The 17,098-nt window shown below is 38.7% G+C and overlaps 1 protein-coding gene and 1 pseudogene across 1 annotated transcript in view; one reads left to right on the forward strand and one right to left on the reverse strand.

Moving 5' to 3' along the window:
* CD40 (CD40 molecule) overlaps nt 1-17,098 on the reverse strand; it is a 69,348-nt gene that overhangs the window by 16,393 nt on the left and 35,857 nt on the right. The gene's annotated exons all lie outside the window — the stretch shown is intronic.
* Nucleotides 14,083-14,518, forward strand: LOC141516838 (mitochondrial import inner membrane translocase subunit TIM14 pseudogene; annotated as a pseudogene).

Raw genomic sequence — 17,098 nt, forward strand, 5'->3', positions numbered from 1 at the left:
TAAGAGGGAAAGTTGGTAAAAGGGCATAGAAAGAAGATAATGGGATTTGTTTTGGACATATTGAAATGTTGATGTCTGTGGGACATCCAATTTGAAATAGTCAAAGGCATCTGTTAGTGATTCAAGACAAGAGATATTAGGACTGGATAAACAGATTTGGGGATCATCTATATAGAGATAATAATTAAATACATTGGAGTTTATGAGAACACAAAAGAAAATGTATTTAAAAAAAAGTAAGACCAAAGATTAATAAATAAACAAAGATAAAGCTACAGATAGGTGGCACAGTGGGTAGAACAGTGGCCCTGAAGTCAGAAGGATAAGAGTTCAAATCTCACCTCAGACACCTAATACTTACTTAACTGTGTGATCTTAAGCAAATCACTTAACCCCACTGCCTTGCAAAAGAGTAATAAATAAATAAATAAACAAACAAACAAACCAAAAAAAAAAAGTCTTGGTGTACACCTGAAGTTAGGAAGTGTACTAAGGATGATGATTTAGCAAAGGAAATTGAAAAGGAAGAATCATAGAGGTAAAAGATCCAAGGAAGAGCAATAAAAGTAGATACTTTCTAGCAAGTTTGCCTCAGTTTCCTGAACTGTAATGTGAGACCAGCAATAGTACTTGCCTTACAAAAGTGTGAGGATTAAATGAGATAAAATTTGTGAAAAAAATGAATAACAGAGTGCTTGACACCTAGTAATTCTATAATGTCTTCCCCTCCCCCACGGTGGAGAGAGTATCCAGAAAGAGAGTGTGGTCAATACTATCAAATGCTGCAAAGAGATCAAGAAGGATGAGGACTGAGAAAAGGCAGTGGGTAGCTTTGGAGAACAGTTTTATTTGAGTAAGGAGTTCAAAATCCAGACTGCAAGGGATTGAGAAGTGAGTGAGGAAAGTGTAGATCGCTTTTTCTGACTGTGTAAGGAAAGAAACTTTGGTGTTTGCAGCAGCATGGAAGAGCCATCAGATTAAAAAGAAGAATAAATATTAGAGAGGGGGAAGGATTTTAAGGAAAAATCTGCCATAGAAGCTAGGAGGGAATAGAATTAATTAGAGGAGTTGGCCTTCCTGGTGAGAAAAACCACCTTGTCATCAGAGATTGAGGTAAAGAAAGAGAAAGTGGGGGAATGATATAAAGGAGTTTTCAAACATAAAGTAAGGGAGATATGGGAGCTCATGGTGAATTACTGTTGTCTTCTCCATAAAGTATGAGATAATATCCTCTGATGGGGGGAAGAAAGGAACAAGACAGAAGGAATGATGTGGGAGGTTTAAGGAAAGAAGAGAAAGTCTGGAACAACTACTGTGGGGAAGACAATATAGAGTCAATTAGGAGTCAAGCAGTAGTACCAAGATTGCCTTGTTGCCTTGCTTTTAAACTGACTAATCACCACAGGCTAGGAGATGGATAGCCTCCATGATCACTGCCAATAATCCAGTTTCACCACAAACAATAGTAGCTCTTCTTGTAGAATATTCTAAACAAGGTCTCTTCTTTTCTTTATTTCTTTATTTTTTATTTTATTTATTTTTATTTGTTAACATTTTGTTTTCTAATTATATGCAATAGTGGTATCTACCTATCATTTTTGTGAGGTTTTGAATTTTACAATTTTCCCCCACCCTCCCTTCCCCCCCCCACAGAAGGCTATCTGACAGTCTTTACATTGTTTCCATGCTATACATTGATGTAAATTGAATGTTATAAGAGTAAACATAAGAGTAAATATAAACTCCCCCTCCCTCCCAAGAAGATGAGAGACTTAAAGAATAGAAAGAGAGAGAGAAAAAATATATTTCAGTCTGTGTTCAGATTCCAATGGCTCTGTCTCTGGGGTGAGTTGTTTTCTTTATCATAAGTCCACCAGAGAAATTGCTTCAATATTTTTCCCACAGTTGCTATTACTAGCTGTACCTCCACTCTATTCCTCCCTACTCTCATTTATTCTCTTCTTTCTCTCCTTTCATCCTGGTCCTGTTCAAAAGTGTGTCAAATCTGAGTACCCTCTCCCTTGATCTTCCCCCTCTTCTATCACCTATCCCCCCCTTCCCTCCCCCCATTCCCCCTTATCCCATCCCTTTCTTCTCATTTTTCTCTAGGGTAAGATAGATTTCCGCATCCTATTAAGTGTGTATGTTATTTCCTCTCTGAGCCATTTCTGATGAGAATGAAGGCTCACTCATTCCCCTTTGCCTTCCCCCTTTCTACTCCATTGAAAAAACTTTTTCAGGCAGAGCCAAGATGTCCACAAGAGAGCAACACCTCTTAGAAGCTCTCTCATAAAATTTATAAACTAAGGACTCTAACTAAACTTTCGAGAGACAGAACCCACAGAGGGACCCAGTGGGGCAGTTCTCCTACTCAAGGTAACCTGGAAAAGAGCAGAAAATCTCTGCTCCCTGGGGTCAGAGGGGCAGCCTGCCAGAGGGGTGGCCCACTAGAGTGAAAGAACTTCAGCCTCCCGGAGGCAGCCCCAGGGTGCTGAGAGCTGGGGCTCACAGTAGCAGGGGAGTTTCCTGACCTACGCCCCGGGGAGCACTGGGCACAACTTGGGGGAATGGTGGGGGGACCTGTGCCAGAGGGAGCACATGAAGCCCATCCCCCAGGACACACAGCAAGCAGTGTGGCCAAGGCAGTCCAGATTCAGGAAACTGAAGCAGGTGGGCAGTAAACAGGAGCCCCCAGGGCATGAGCCCATTGAACCTAGGAAGGGGAGTGGAGAAAGAGACTGCCATGGAACAGGACCCTAGTTGTTCTGACCACACTCAGATCCTTATCGAAGTCTAGGCACCCCCATAGAATGGCAGGGCCCCCCCATCTCAGCCATGACAGGGGGGGGCACTTATGGTCATTCACAGACCAGGAGGGAAGACAGAGTCTCACACACTGAGATCCTTGTGGGAGTGTCCCAAAAGCTCAGGAAGCACCTCAAAAACAGGCTTAGGCTGGGAAAATGAACAAGCAGAGAAAAAGTAGGAACACCATTGAGAAATATTTTGCCTGTGAGCCCAAGAAGGATCAAAACACTCAGTCTTAAGATGAGGAAGCACAAGCTCCTGCATCTAAAGACTTCAAGAAAAACAGAAATTGGGCTCAGGCTATGACAGAGCTCAAAAAAGACTTTGAAAATCAAATGAGGGAGTTAGAAGAAAAACTAGGAAAAGAAATGTGAGAGATGAAGGAAAAACATAAAAATGAAGTCAGCAGCTTAGTCAAGGAAATCCAAAAAAATGCTGAAGAAAATAGCATGCTAAAAACCAACTTAGGTCAAACGGATAAAACAGTTCAAAAAGTTATTGAGGAGAAGAATGCTTTAAAAAGCAGAATTGGCCAGATGGAAAAGGAGATAAGAAAGCTCTCTGAGGAAAACAAATCCTTCAGACAAAGAATAGAACTCAGGGAGATTGATGAATTTATGAAAAATCAGGACTCAATACTTCAAAACCAAAAGAATGAAAAATGAGAAGAAAATGTGAAACATCACATTGAAAAAACAATTGATATAGAAAACAGATTTAGGAAAGATAATTTAAAAATTATTGGAATGGGGGCGGCTAGGTGGCGTAGTGGATAAAGCATCAGCCTTGGAGTCAGTAGTACCTGGGTTGAAATCCGGTCTCAGACACTTAATAATTACCTAGCTGTGTGGCCTTGGGCAAGCCACTTAACCTCATTTGCCTTGCAAAAAAAAAATTATTGGAATACCTGAAAGTCATGATCAGGAAAAGAGCCTTGACATCATTTTCAAATAATTACTACAGGAAAATTGCCCTGATATCCTAGAAGCAGAGGGCAAAATAGAAATGGAGAGAATCTACCAATCCCCCTGAGAAAGAGATCCCAAAAAACCAACCCCTAGGAATATTATAGCCAAGTTCCAGAACTCCCAAGTCAAAGAGAAAATATTACAAGTAGCCAGAAGGACACAATTCAAATACTGTGGAGTTGCAATCGGGATCTCACAGGACTTAGCGGCAACTACAGTAAAAGCTCATAGGGCTTGGAATATAATATACCAGAAGGCAAAAGAGCTTAGAATGCAACTGAGAATCAACTACCCAGCAAAACCGAATGTTCTCTTCCAGGGAAAAAGATGGATTTTCAGTGAACTAGGGGAATTTCAAATGTTCCTGTTGGAATGGCCAGAGCTGAACAGAAGATTTGATCTTCAAATACAGGACTCAGGTGAAGCATAGAGATTGGAGGAGAAGGGGAAAATATGAGGGACTTAATGATGATGAACTGCATGTATTCCTGTATAGAAAAATGATAGTGATAATACTTATATGAACCTTCTCAATTAACAGAGCATGTAGAAGGAGATTTTATAGGTGAAGCACAGGAGAAAGCTGAACTTGAAGATAAAATATGGTGTAAAAATGGAGTCAATAGAAAAAAGGGAAATGTAATGGGAGAAAGAAAAAGGAGAGGGGGATAGGCCAAGATATTTCATATAATAAGATTTTTCTTTATTACAATGAGCTATTGCAATGATATGAAAGGGGGGAAGGCAAGGGGGAATGAGGGAATCTTTGCTCTCATCAGAGGTGGCTAGGAGAGGAAACAGCATATATACTCAATGGGGTATAGGCATCTGGAGTAAGAAGAAAGTGGGGGGACAGGGGGAAGGGGGGATGTGAGTGATGGAGGAGAGGATGGACCATGGGGGGAGAGTGGTCAGATATAACACATTTCCCCTTTTTCTTCTTGCAAGGGGTTGGGATTGGATGGCCTGTCCAGGACCATAGGGCCAGGTGGATGTTGGGCCTAAGGGGTGGTAGGGGGGCTCAGGGCCTCTTGGCCCCAGGACCAGGGATCTGTCTGCTGTGCCACTCAGATACCCTACAGCAGAGTCAGAGTGAAAGGAGAGAGAAAATATAGTACATGTTAGTGGAGAAATACGAAAGGAGGGAGTTGCGATCAGCAATGGAAATGGTGGGAAAATATGGAAGTAACTTTTGCCATGGACTTACCATAAAGAATGTGATCCACCCGCAACAGAGTTGTTGGTGTTGGAACAAAGACTGAAGCACATTTTTTATTATTATTATTATTATTTGGGGGGGGTGCAGGGCAAATGAGGCTGTGTGGCCTGCCTGGAGCTGCATAGCAGGGTGACCTTTGGATGTCTAAGGCCAGATTTGGACCCGGGTGCTCCTAGCTCAAGGGCCAATGTTTTGTCCACCACCCTGCCACCCCTACTATTATTACTATTTTATTTTATTTTGGGTCTTTTTTTTTCTTTTTTCGGTTTTTTCAGGGCAGTGGGGTTGGTGTAGCTTGCATATCACACAGCTGGGTGATTGTTGGGTGCATGGGGCCAGATATGGGCTCGGGTGTTCCTGGCTCCAGGGCTGGGGCTCCGTCCATTGCACTACCTGGACATACCTACAATTATTACTATTATTTTTTTTTATTTTAATTTTTTTCTCTCCCCTTTACTTTATTGCTCAAGCGAGTCTATATTTTGGGGGGAGGGGGTATTCTGTTTACTCTTAAACAAGAATATTTTATTAATGTATAAAAAATTATTTGTACAAAAAGAGAATGAATAAATATTTTTTAAAAAAGCTTTCTTGACTCTTATGTGAAATTTCTTAGCTTCTTCATCTCCTTTCCCTTCCTCCCATTACTTTCCTTTATCACCCATTGACTCCATCTTTTTACTATATCATTATATTCTGCTCCTTCCTATGTCCTGTCTATATATGCTCCTTCTACCATCTCTTATAAATGAGAAAGTTCATATGAGTTATCAATATCTTCTTCCCATGCAGGAATACAAACAGTTCAATATCATTAAGTTCCTCATGGTTAATCCTTCTCTTCCACCCCCTCTATGGTTCACCACAGTCCTGTACTTGGAGATCAAACTTTCTGTTCAGCTCTGGTTGTTCAATAGGAAAGTTTGAAAGTCCTTGTTTCAATGAAAGTCTATCTTTTCCCCTGAAAGAGGATGTTCAGTTTTGCTGGGTAGTTGATTCTCGGTTGTAAACCAAGATCTTTTGCCTTCCAGAATATCAAATTCCAATCCCTATAAGCCTTTAATGTAGATGCTGCCAGATCCTGTGTAATCCTGTGGAGCCTCGGTAGTTGAATTGTTTGTTTCTGGCAGCTTTTAGTTTTGGAATTCGGCTATAATATTCCTGGGAGTTTTTCTTTTGGGATCTCTTTCAGGAGGTGACTAGTGAATTCTCTCGATTTCTATTTTACCCTCTGCTTCTAGAATCTCAGGGCAATTTTGCTGTATTATTTCTTGAAAAATGAAGTCTAAGCTCTTCTCCTGATCGTGCCTTTCAGATAGCCAATAATTTTTAAATTATTTCTTCTGGATCTGTTTTCAAGGTTGGTTGTTTTTCCAGTGAGATATTTCACATTTTCTTCTAATTTGGAAGAGTTTTATTTCTTCCTGATTTCTCGCAAAGTCATCAGCTTCCTTTAGTTTCATTCTGCATTTGAAGGAGTTATTTTCTTCAGAGAGCATTTTGATCTCCTTTTCCAGCTGGCCAATTCTGCTTTTTAAGGCATTCTTCTCAATTGCCTTTTGCTTTTCTTTTTCCATTAGGCCTAAACTGGTTTTTAACATTATTTTCTTCAGTATTTTTTGTATATCTTTCACCAAGCCGTTGATTATGTTTTCATGATTTTTCAGCATCACTCTCATTTCTCCTCCCAATTTTTCCTCCATCTCCCTTCATTGCTTTTCAAAGTCTTTTTTGAACTCATTCTTAGTCTGAGCCAATTTTCTATTTCTCTTGGAGGTTTTGGATACAGAAGCTTCAATTTTGTCATCATCTGAGTATGTGTTTTGATCTTCCATGGGACTAAAGTAATTCTCTATGGTCAGATTCTTCTTTTTCTGTTGTTTACTCATTTCCTCAGCCCAAAACAGCACTTCCAAGGCTTTGGGTTTTTGGGTTTTTTGGGGTAGTGGACACCCCACTGGGACCTTTCTTCCTCCAAAGTCTTATGCTCTCTTGCCTGTGCTTTGATATGATCCCTCTGCCCTGGAGCGATAAGGAGGGATCCAACTTGTCTACTTAGTATGGAAGCTCAAACTGCAACCTGGATCTGAGTGTGGGTTAGCAGCAGAGTCCTACCCCAAGGGACTTCAAGCTGTTGCCAGTGATCTCTGGGCTGGGCTGGGCTGGGCTGGGCTGGGCTGGGCTGGGCTCAACTGCACTATGGCCCTGGCTTTTTTCCAACCCCCTGGTCCTGGTGAAACACAACTTTCCTGCAGAACTTCTAAGTTATCTTGGACTGGGAAAAATGTAACACTCAGTCTTTCTGTGGGTTCTGCCCCCTCTAAATTTTGGCTAGAGTCATAATTTGTTGACTTTTGGAGTTAGGGGGTGGGGGGAAGGAATTCCCAGGAAATGCTGACTTCACACTGCCATCTTGGCTCTGCCCCAACAAGGTCTCTTCTTAAATTCACAATCCAATGATGCTAGTAGTCTAAACATTTTTTCTTGTATTTTTCTTGTATAACACCAGATTCAGTATTAAGTGGGAAGCTTTTGAGAATAAAATGTTGAAGAGGAAAAAAATGTTGAAGAGACAAATAAAAAAAAATTTCAATGAGAAAGAACAGGGGAACTGTCTAAAGTTATCATTGGGAATGCATAGTAAATTTGTTTAACCAACCTTAATTCTCAAAAGACAAAATCTATCTATCTATCTATACACATACATAGATATACATACAGTGTGTGCATTGTATATGTATGTATCCACATACATATATACATGCATACATACATAATAAATTTTCCATACAGATATGTATATACTATTTACTAAAATGTGTGTTTAATGGAATTAAGAGTAGATAATAGAAGAGGAAAATATATTTGTTGTAAACAAATTTTTTTATTTTTTCCAATTACATGTAAGAATAGTTTTTGCAAGATTTTTAGTTCCATATTGTGCTCCTCCCTCCCTTCCCTCCTCCCCAAGACAAAAACCAATCTGATATGTGCAATTATATTAAATGTATTTCCACTTTAGTCAGGTTGTGAAAGAAGAAACAGAGCAAGAGGGAAAAAATCACAGGAAGGAAAAACCAAAGAAAGTGACAATAGCATGCTCTAATCTGCATTCAGATTTTCTCTCTTTCTCTGGAAATAGAAAGCATTTGTCATCATGAGTCTTTTGGAATTACCTTGGATCATTGTGTTGCTGAGAAAAGCTAAACTATAGTTGATCACTACACAATGTTACTATTAACTGTACAATATTCTTCTGGTTCTGCTCACTTCACACAGCATCTGTTCATGTAAATCTTTCCAGGTTTGTTTATTTTTTAAATCAGCCTGCTCATCATTTCTTATAGCACAAGAATATTCCATTACAATGAATAATAATTTTTTAAAGTGGCATGATCTTGTAAGAATATTATTAGTAGTATTAAAGCCCAAGATGAACTAAATTTGTGGATGAATGCTAAGAATAACGAAAAGAGCTCTCAGCTAAATTTTGAAGAAAGACAACTCAAAGGATTGCTCAGGTTGGATGAAAAAATTATGATGGATGGTGGAATAAAAGGAGAACTACTCTTTATTATTTAGCTTCTGTTTCTTCTATAAAATAAGAATGTTTTTCTATTGGAAAAGATGAAATATAATTAGTTAATCGGTCATTGGAGCTAAAGATAAATGAGGAGATAGTAAAAGAATACTTGTCTGGAGGAGTTCAAATCACTGGAAAAATACACTCAATGACAATATGGATGAATGAATGAGCACTTAAGTGCTTTCTACATGCAAAGCACTGTGCTAAATGCTATTGATTCAAACCAAAAAACAGTAAAAAGTCCCTGTTCTAATAGGGAGAAAAAGGATATTTCAGTAGCAAATCAAATAAGAAAGCTTAAGAGTCCTAGGGTGTGGCAGCAAAGCAGCTGGATGATACCTTTTCTTTAATTTACTTTCGCTGATAAAATCAGACTTCTTTCTGCTATTGAGCCATTTTATAATAACAAAGTCTTTGGTGGTGAGAACTTTCCCAAATTATTTCTTTCCTTTCTGAAATTCCTATGACCAAAGATGAGACAGGGCAGAAGCCAGATCCTTCTTCAGAAGGTCTGATTTCCTAGACAATGGCTGTAGGGGCTAGGCTGAAAGCAAGTGCTTTGCAGTGATACTATTCCTAGTACTCTTGGCCTTAGATCTAGAGGGAAATGGTAGTGGTAGTTTGATTCACCCAGATGATATACCTTCCTATCTCTCCATCAGGGGACTTTATTGCTTCAGATGGATAGCTTGCCTACCCTGTGCATTACAATTCTGAGGATGACTGGCCCCTTCTCCTCAAGAATTACTCCTATAGAAAATGGTCAATAGTGGAGAGGCAGTGGGAGGATTGGGACATTAATGCATTGTTGATGGAGTTGTGAACTGATCCAACCACTCTGGAGAGCAATATGGAATGATACCCAAACAATAAAACTGATCATACCCTTTGACCCAGCAATGCCAATACTAGGCCTATATTCAGAAGAAATCATGAAAAATGGGAAGTCCCACATGTTCCAAAATATTTATAGCAGCTCTTTTTGTAATAGTAGAGAATTGAAAATTGAGGGGATACTCATCTATTAAGGAATGGCTTAACAAGCTATGGAATATGAATGTTACGGAATAATATTGTTCTATAAGAAACCACAAATGGTCTCTGAAGGACTCTAACGAAGCATGAGAGAAATTAGAGGAATTGATGCTGAGTGAAGGAAATAGAACCAGAGAGCATTGTACACATTAACTACAACATTGTGAATTAATCAACCTTGATGGATACAGCTCCTCTCAGCAGTTGAGAGAACTAGGACAATCCTAGGAGACCTGCTATGGACAATACTATCCATATCCAGAGGAAGAAAAACAAAACAAAACCAAAAAAACCTACAAAAATCTAAATGAACACTCCTTTCACATTTAAAATTTTTTTCTTATGCTTTTCTTTCCTATCTCATGGTCCCCCCCCCCTTAATTCTAATTCCTCACACAGAAAATGACTAATCTGTAAATTGTTAAAAATAAATGTATAATATTCATCAGACTGTTTGCCACTGAGGGGCAGGGGGTGTGGAAAGAGAGAATGAAAAGAAATTATGTGATTTTAAAATATTCATATACATATGGGTGAATGTTGAAAAACTTTCATAAAATATAATTGGAAAAATAAAATAAATAAAATATCAATTGTAAAAAAAGGGATTGTTCCCATGAATAATTTCTTTAGGGATTGGGCTAGAAGCAGTGATGGTCTAGGAGTGGAAATGGAAAGAGTATTGCTCTTCTTCCCAAAGCTCTTAGGATAAGAGTTCTAGGTTATCTCCCCTAGAATCTGAGAGAAAGTGGCAAAGAAGATGGTGTTGATGATTTGACTTGCCTGGTAAGAGTCCTTCAAGAACTGCAAAATGTCACTGCTGAATCACTCTCAGTAACTTTTGAGTGACTACAGAGAATAATAGAGATGGCAGAATACTGGAGAAAGTTAGATGTTCCAATTTTCACAAAAGGAAATGAAAGATTAGTGGATTTGGCTTTAATTTCTAACAAAACTCTAAAATAGTTGTAACCTGTATTCATTCCCTGATCACTTAACAATTTGACTTATTTTACCCAGGATGATGATAATAATTCAGAGAGAGGGACTGGCAGAGAGAGTCTCATGAACACCCTACCCACCTCTCCCATGTTGCACACTAGTACAAAAGGGATGAGATCTGGACATTAGCATATAGGCTAATTTTCTCTTTTGCCTGCTGTCCTAGAGATTCAAATTTTCTGATCACTATGTAGGCCATGGAGAACAGGGGTTTCTTGCCATTACATTGAAGAAATATTAGACTTTTATTAAATATTGTGAAGAAACTTGGCCAGATAGTGCTGCATCTAGAACCTCGAGCTGTCCAGGACTACAGAGGAAATTCAAATCGATTCCAAATTCCAAGATTTTTGATAATTACCATGGCTCCCATCAGGCTGGTAAACTGGAGAAGATTACCTTTCTCACCACTCTTCCCTCAACTTTCCTTGGCATAGTCTCTGTTCTAGAGCTGAGAGTCTGTACACTTTGTTTCTTTTCATTGCCTTGATTTCCTGGCACAAATGGTATGGGAGTTTCCCCAACCACATTAGATAGAACTGAAGAAGAAGAGGAGGAAGATTTTGGGAAAATGACTGGAGGCAGATGACTATGTGTAGGATGGCTTAATCCTTTCATTTCTGCATTGTTCAATAAATTATTTGATCATAAGTTGAGTATTTTAGTCCTATGATTGTTGGAAAGAGTGGAGAATCCAGATACTGAGTAAGGAACAGTAAACTTCATATTGTTAATGTGTTAAGTAATGTATCCTTTCATCCCCAGATTCAATTAAAAAAAAAACAACCAATGCTACTTGATTGAAAATGTGAGCTGTTGGTGATGGGGTAGTAAACTAGGCTTCTCTATGCCAATTGCCCTCTGGTGGCCAGCAAAGCACTGCTCTCTCTCTCTCTCTCTCTCTCTCTCTCTCTCTCTCTCTCTCTTTAAATCTTGCATATATAGTGTTTACTAATTGTTTGTTGACTGAGTGACTGACAAGTTGAGGTATATCTAGAGGAAAATGACCAAGATAATTAGGAGAATGAAGAACCCCAGAATGGTTAACTCCAAGAAGAAAAGGAGAGCTTGGGGAACTAAGATAGCTATCTTCAAATATTTGAAAGACTGTCACATGACAGAGGGTTTAGATTTATCCTGCTTGGCAGCAAGGGTCAGAATTAAGCATCACACAACAAAGAAGGTTATAGAGAGGTAGATTTTATGTAACAATTAATGTCATACAAAAGTAAAATGAGTTTTCTTAGAAAGTAGAAGGACTTCATGGGGGAGGGGGGAGGGGTATTATATGACCACTTCTGAAATGAAATTCCCATTTAGGTATGAGTTGAGCTAGATGGTCTCTAAAATCCATTCCAACTTTGAACTCTTGGATTCTGTGAAGTTGACCTCTACAACCCTTTCCAACTTGAGGACTTGACGATTCAATTTAAAGAAGAGGGAACTGTGGTTCAAGAAGAATATGTGATTTTCTCAAGGTCGAAAAGCCAATTAGTGGCAGAACCAGGGCTAAAATCCAGGTCTTTTGAGTCAAGGTCCAATGCTTTTTCCTCTATACCATGTTTGATTGGACACATCATTTCTCCTTTCTTGACCTCAGTTTTCTTGCCTTTAAAATGAGGGAGATGAACTAGTTCTGAGGCTTCTCCCAGTTGGAGTCAGGTTATGAACAAGTTTTTTGAACGCTGGGTTTTTGACTTTATTTCTGAATCCTCTCTAATCTGTTTCATTTATCTACAATTCTAATTTTTAATCAGTATAGAATGGTTTGTGGTGATTGCCTTATATTGCATTACAATATATATGAGAGCTAAGAATCTTTCCCTATTTTTTTCTACCTTTTTTCATTACTTACTTAAATAACAGATATTTTGGCAATGAATTTTGATATTATTTAATCTAGGTCTGTTAAGTATCCCTTTGTAGTCTGACTGGTATAACATTAAATCTGTAAATTAATTTTGATAGTGTTATCATTTTTATTATGTTGACATGGCCCAGCCAAAAGCACTGAATATTCTCTAGCCATTTGGGTTATTATTTATTTTTTAAGAATAATTTTGTAATTAAATCTATACAAATATTGGGTATCCAATTGTAGACTGATTTCTAAATAGTTTATGGATCTTTGTAGTTATTTTGAATGGAATTTCCCTTGCCATTACTGTCTTCTGTTATTATTGCATAGAAATGACATCAGTTTTTGTAGGTTTATTTTTCAGTCTGCCACTTCAGTGAAACTATTAATTATTATCTTAATCTTTGCTAATTCCCTGGGATTTCTAAGTAAAACATCACAGTATCAGAAAATATGGATAGTTTCATCACCACTTGTGCCCATCATTTCTTATAGCATAATAGTATTCCATCACCACCATATGATGTTAGTCCTTCATTCATGAAGAAGACCTTGACAACAGGGAAATGATGCCTTGATAAGAAAGTAAATTGGATTTGAGTGAGCTCCTCTGAAACTATATGGGTTCAGAGGCCAGATATGAATCAGGATGACTGGAAATGGTCTTGGATGTGAGACACTCAGGGTTAAGTGACTTAACTATATCATTCAGCTAATAAGTGTCAAGTTTCTAACATCACATTTGCATTCAGGTCCTCCTGATTTTAGGGCTGGTAATCTAACCACCGCACCATCTAGCTACCCAGATTCCTTTCTACAATATCTCTGAAGAGAAGTCATCCAGCTTCTGCTTGAAGATTTCTGAGGGGAAATCCTTGACTTTGAGAGGTAGCACCTTCTATTTTTGAACCGTTCTCATTGTTAGAAAGTCTTTCTTTACTTTGACCGGAAATCCGGCTCTTTGCAATGCATATATGTTGCTCCTGATTTTGTCCCATGGAGACAAGCAGAACAATACAGACTTCCAAATACTACAACCTTTTCATCCATTCCCTAATTGATAGGCATCCTCTCAATTTTTAATTCTTTACCATCATTAAAGAGCTGCTATAAATAGAGATAGAGATAGAGATATAGAAACAGAGACAGAGACAGAAATAGAGATAGAGATAGAGATAGAGATAGAGATAGAGATAGAGATAGAGATAGAGATAGAGAGAGCTAGAGATATAACTTTTTCCTTTTTGCTCTTTATCTTTGAGGATCTAGTACTTCAGACCAATGCTTTAAGAAAATCACTTCAATAAATGTATGGAGCATGAAAAAGGGAAAATACATGAGGCAAGAAGACCAATTAGTAAATTATAGCAATAGTCCCAGAGCCAAGTGATAAAGGGCCTGAAATAGAGTGGAGAAGGAGGACAGATATCAGAGACATTAAGGAGATAGAATCAATTAGACTTGACAACTGACTAACTATGAGAAGTGTGGAAAAATGAGGAGCCAAGGTGTTTTGCGGCAGCCGCTGTGGGTGACCCGGGTGTGGGCGCTCTAGGTGCTGCAGGAGCCGAGGCGCCGGGGGTGCAGCAGGGCCGCCGCGGGGCCCAGCCATGGCCAGCACAATGGTAGCAGTTGGACTGACAGTTGCTGCTGCAGGATTTGCAGGCCGCTATGTTTTGCAAACCATGAAGCATGTGCAACCTCAAGTAAAGCAAGCTATTCGAAGTCTACCAAAATGTGCCTTCAGTGGTGGCTATTACAGAGGCAGATTTGAACCCAAAATGACAAAGCGAGAAGCAGCACTAATATTAGGAGTAAGTCCTACAGCCAATAAAGGGAAAAATTAGGTATGCTCACCAACGAATCATGCTTTTAAACCACCCAGACAAGGGAGGATTTCCTTATGTAGCGGCCAAAATCAATGAAGCTAAAGATTTATTAGAAAGTCAAGCTAAGAAGTAAAATTAGTACACAGATAATTTTAAATTTATATATACATCAGTTTATGTGTAGGAGTCCTGATATTTTATAATAACTTCATAAAAGCTGTAATATTTCTTTAAAAAAATGAGGAGGCAAGAATAATTTCAAAGTTGGGATTAGGAATGACTAAAACACTAGATTAAAAATCTATCTTTGGGTGACTAGGTAGCACAGTGGATAGAGCACTGGACCTGGAGTCAGGAGTACCTGAGTTCAAATCCAGCCTCAGACACTTAATTTTTTTATATTTATTTAGTATTTTATTTTCCCCAAATCACATGTAAAAACAATTCATTTTAAAAATTTTAAGTTCCAAATTCTCTCCCTCCCTCCCCACCTCCATTATTGAAAAGGCAATCAATTTGATTATAGGTTATACATATGTAGTCATGAAAAACATTTCCACAATAGTTATGTTATAAGAGAAAATAGACCAAAAAATCCCAAGAAAAATAAAGTTAAAAAAATTTTGCTTTGATCTATATTTAGACTCCATCAGTTCTTTCTCAGATGGTGGATAGCATTTTTCTTCATAAATCCTTCAGAGCTGTTTTGGACCATTGTATTGCTGAGAATAGCTAAATCATTCACAGTTGATCACCTTACAGCTTGAAATGTTCTCTTGGTTCTATTCATTTCATTTTGCAATTAGAATTATCTTTAGCAGAAATAGAGAAGTAAGAAAAAGAAGATGGATTTGAGGGAAAGATAATGAGTTCTGTTTTGAATATATAAGGCTTAAGATACTTATGGGACCTTCACTTTGAAAATATGCAGTGGACAATTGGTGATATGGAGCTAAAGTTCAGAAAAGAGACTAGAGGTAGAATTTTAGACCTGCGATATATTTGTTTATACAAAGTAATATAGGAAAGTACAAATCTAATAGCTAGAAGAGATTAGAAAAGATCTCAAGTAGTAGGTTTGAACAGAGCCTTGAAAGAAGCTAGGAATTTTAAAAAGTAGAAGGGAAAAGTGGTTGTGTTACAGACTTGATCAACCATCTTTACAAAGGCCAACTGATGAAATTTAACTTACTGGGCAAAGGTATCCAGGAAAGAATTAAATGTAACTGCTGCATTGATTGAGATATAAGACAGTATGGAGATTCATTAGATTCCCAGAGAGATTTTTCTGTATTGGGCCACATGTGAGAGAATGTGTCTAGGACAACGCTAACCTCTTTATTAATCAAGTTAACAAGATCAAAAGTTGAGACTTCTATTTTAGCATTGAAGATGTCTCCTTAATGGAGTATAAATTCTCCTATCCCTGAATGTTTGTTGGTCTCCTGAAACATATTAAAGATTATTGATTAACTAAAAATCAATTCATATATATTTAGATATGAGTTTTAAAATGAGGGAGATATAAAGAAAGAACTAGAGCTAAAGAAGAGCTAGAGGTTGCAGAAATTGGATTTTAGGCACCTGGAAGGAAAGCCCAAATATCTACAGGGTCCCTCCAAGGACCAAAAGATAATAGAAATGGAAGCGAATAAGCAGTGATGGAGTTCCTGGGCAGAGAAATTCCAGGACCAAGCTTGCTTAGAGAAAAGATCATGAATTCCTAGATAACCCTGGAATTCCTTAAATAACCCATTTAGAAAGAAAAGAATGTGTCCTTGGACAATAATGAATTTTTGAACCAGGTGAATAAATTCCAGGGTTTCATTTTTCTTGTTGGCTTTTTTTATTTTCTTTAAAGTGGTCGTCGGGGTGGCTAGGTGGTGCAGTGCATAGAACTAGGTGGCGCAGTGGATAGAGCATCAGCCCTGGAGTCAGGAGTACCTGAGCTCAAATCCAGCCTCAGACACTTAATAATTACCTAGTTGTGTGGCCTTGGGCAAGCCACTTAACCCCATTGCCTAGCAAAAACTAAAAATAAATAAAGTGGTCGTAAAGAGTTGAAAAAGATTCACTTAGCTCGGTTTCTCAGAGTTCTTTGGCTTCTCTTCAGTAGCATAGAAGGCAGTGCTAATAAGACAAAAAAGAGTGATAAAAAAACACCCTCTCTAAAGCAGAAATTGGAGAGTTTACATCATAAATCATTGTCTTTGACCAATGTTTGACCTTGACACACATAAAGGGAATGTGCCCAAAAAGAACCTACATCTTTGGTAGTAAACTTTCCATTCCTGGGGATCTTCAACTTGAGGCTGGATGACTACTCCCTGAGGATCCCTGAAACACAGATTTAAAGTTGTAAGGGGGACCACAGGGGGCTGGAGCCAAGATGGCAACAATAGAGGATCCTCTCTTAGGCAGTCTCTCATAAAACTTATAAGCTAAGAACTCTAACTAAATTTTCGAGAGACAGAACTCAAAGAGGGACCCAGTGAAGCAGTTCTCCTATTCAAGGAACCTGGAAATGAGCAGAAAGGGTCTGCTCCCTGGGGTTGGAGGGGCAGCCTACCAGAGGGGTGGCCCACCAGAGTGAAAGAACTTCAGCCTCCCGGAGGCAGCCCCAGAGTGCTGAGAGCTGGGGCTCACAGTAGCAGGGGAGTTTTCTGACCTATGCCCCGGGGAACACTGGGCACAACTTGGGGGAATTGGGGGGGACCTCTGCCAGAGGGAGCACATGAAGCCCAGCCCCCAGGGCACACAGCAAGCAGTGTGGCCAAGGCAGTCCAGATTCAG

This window comes from Macrotis lagotis, chromosome 1 (assembly GCF_037893015.1).
Source record: "Macrotis lagotis isolate mMagLag1 chromosome 1, bilby.v1.9.chrom.fasta, whole genome shotgun sequence".
In the NCBI taxonomy this organism is placed as follows: Eukaryota; Metazoa; Chordata; class Mammalia; order Peramelemorphia; family Peramelidae; genus Macrotis; species Macrotis lagotis.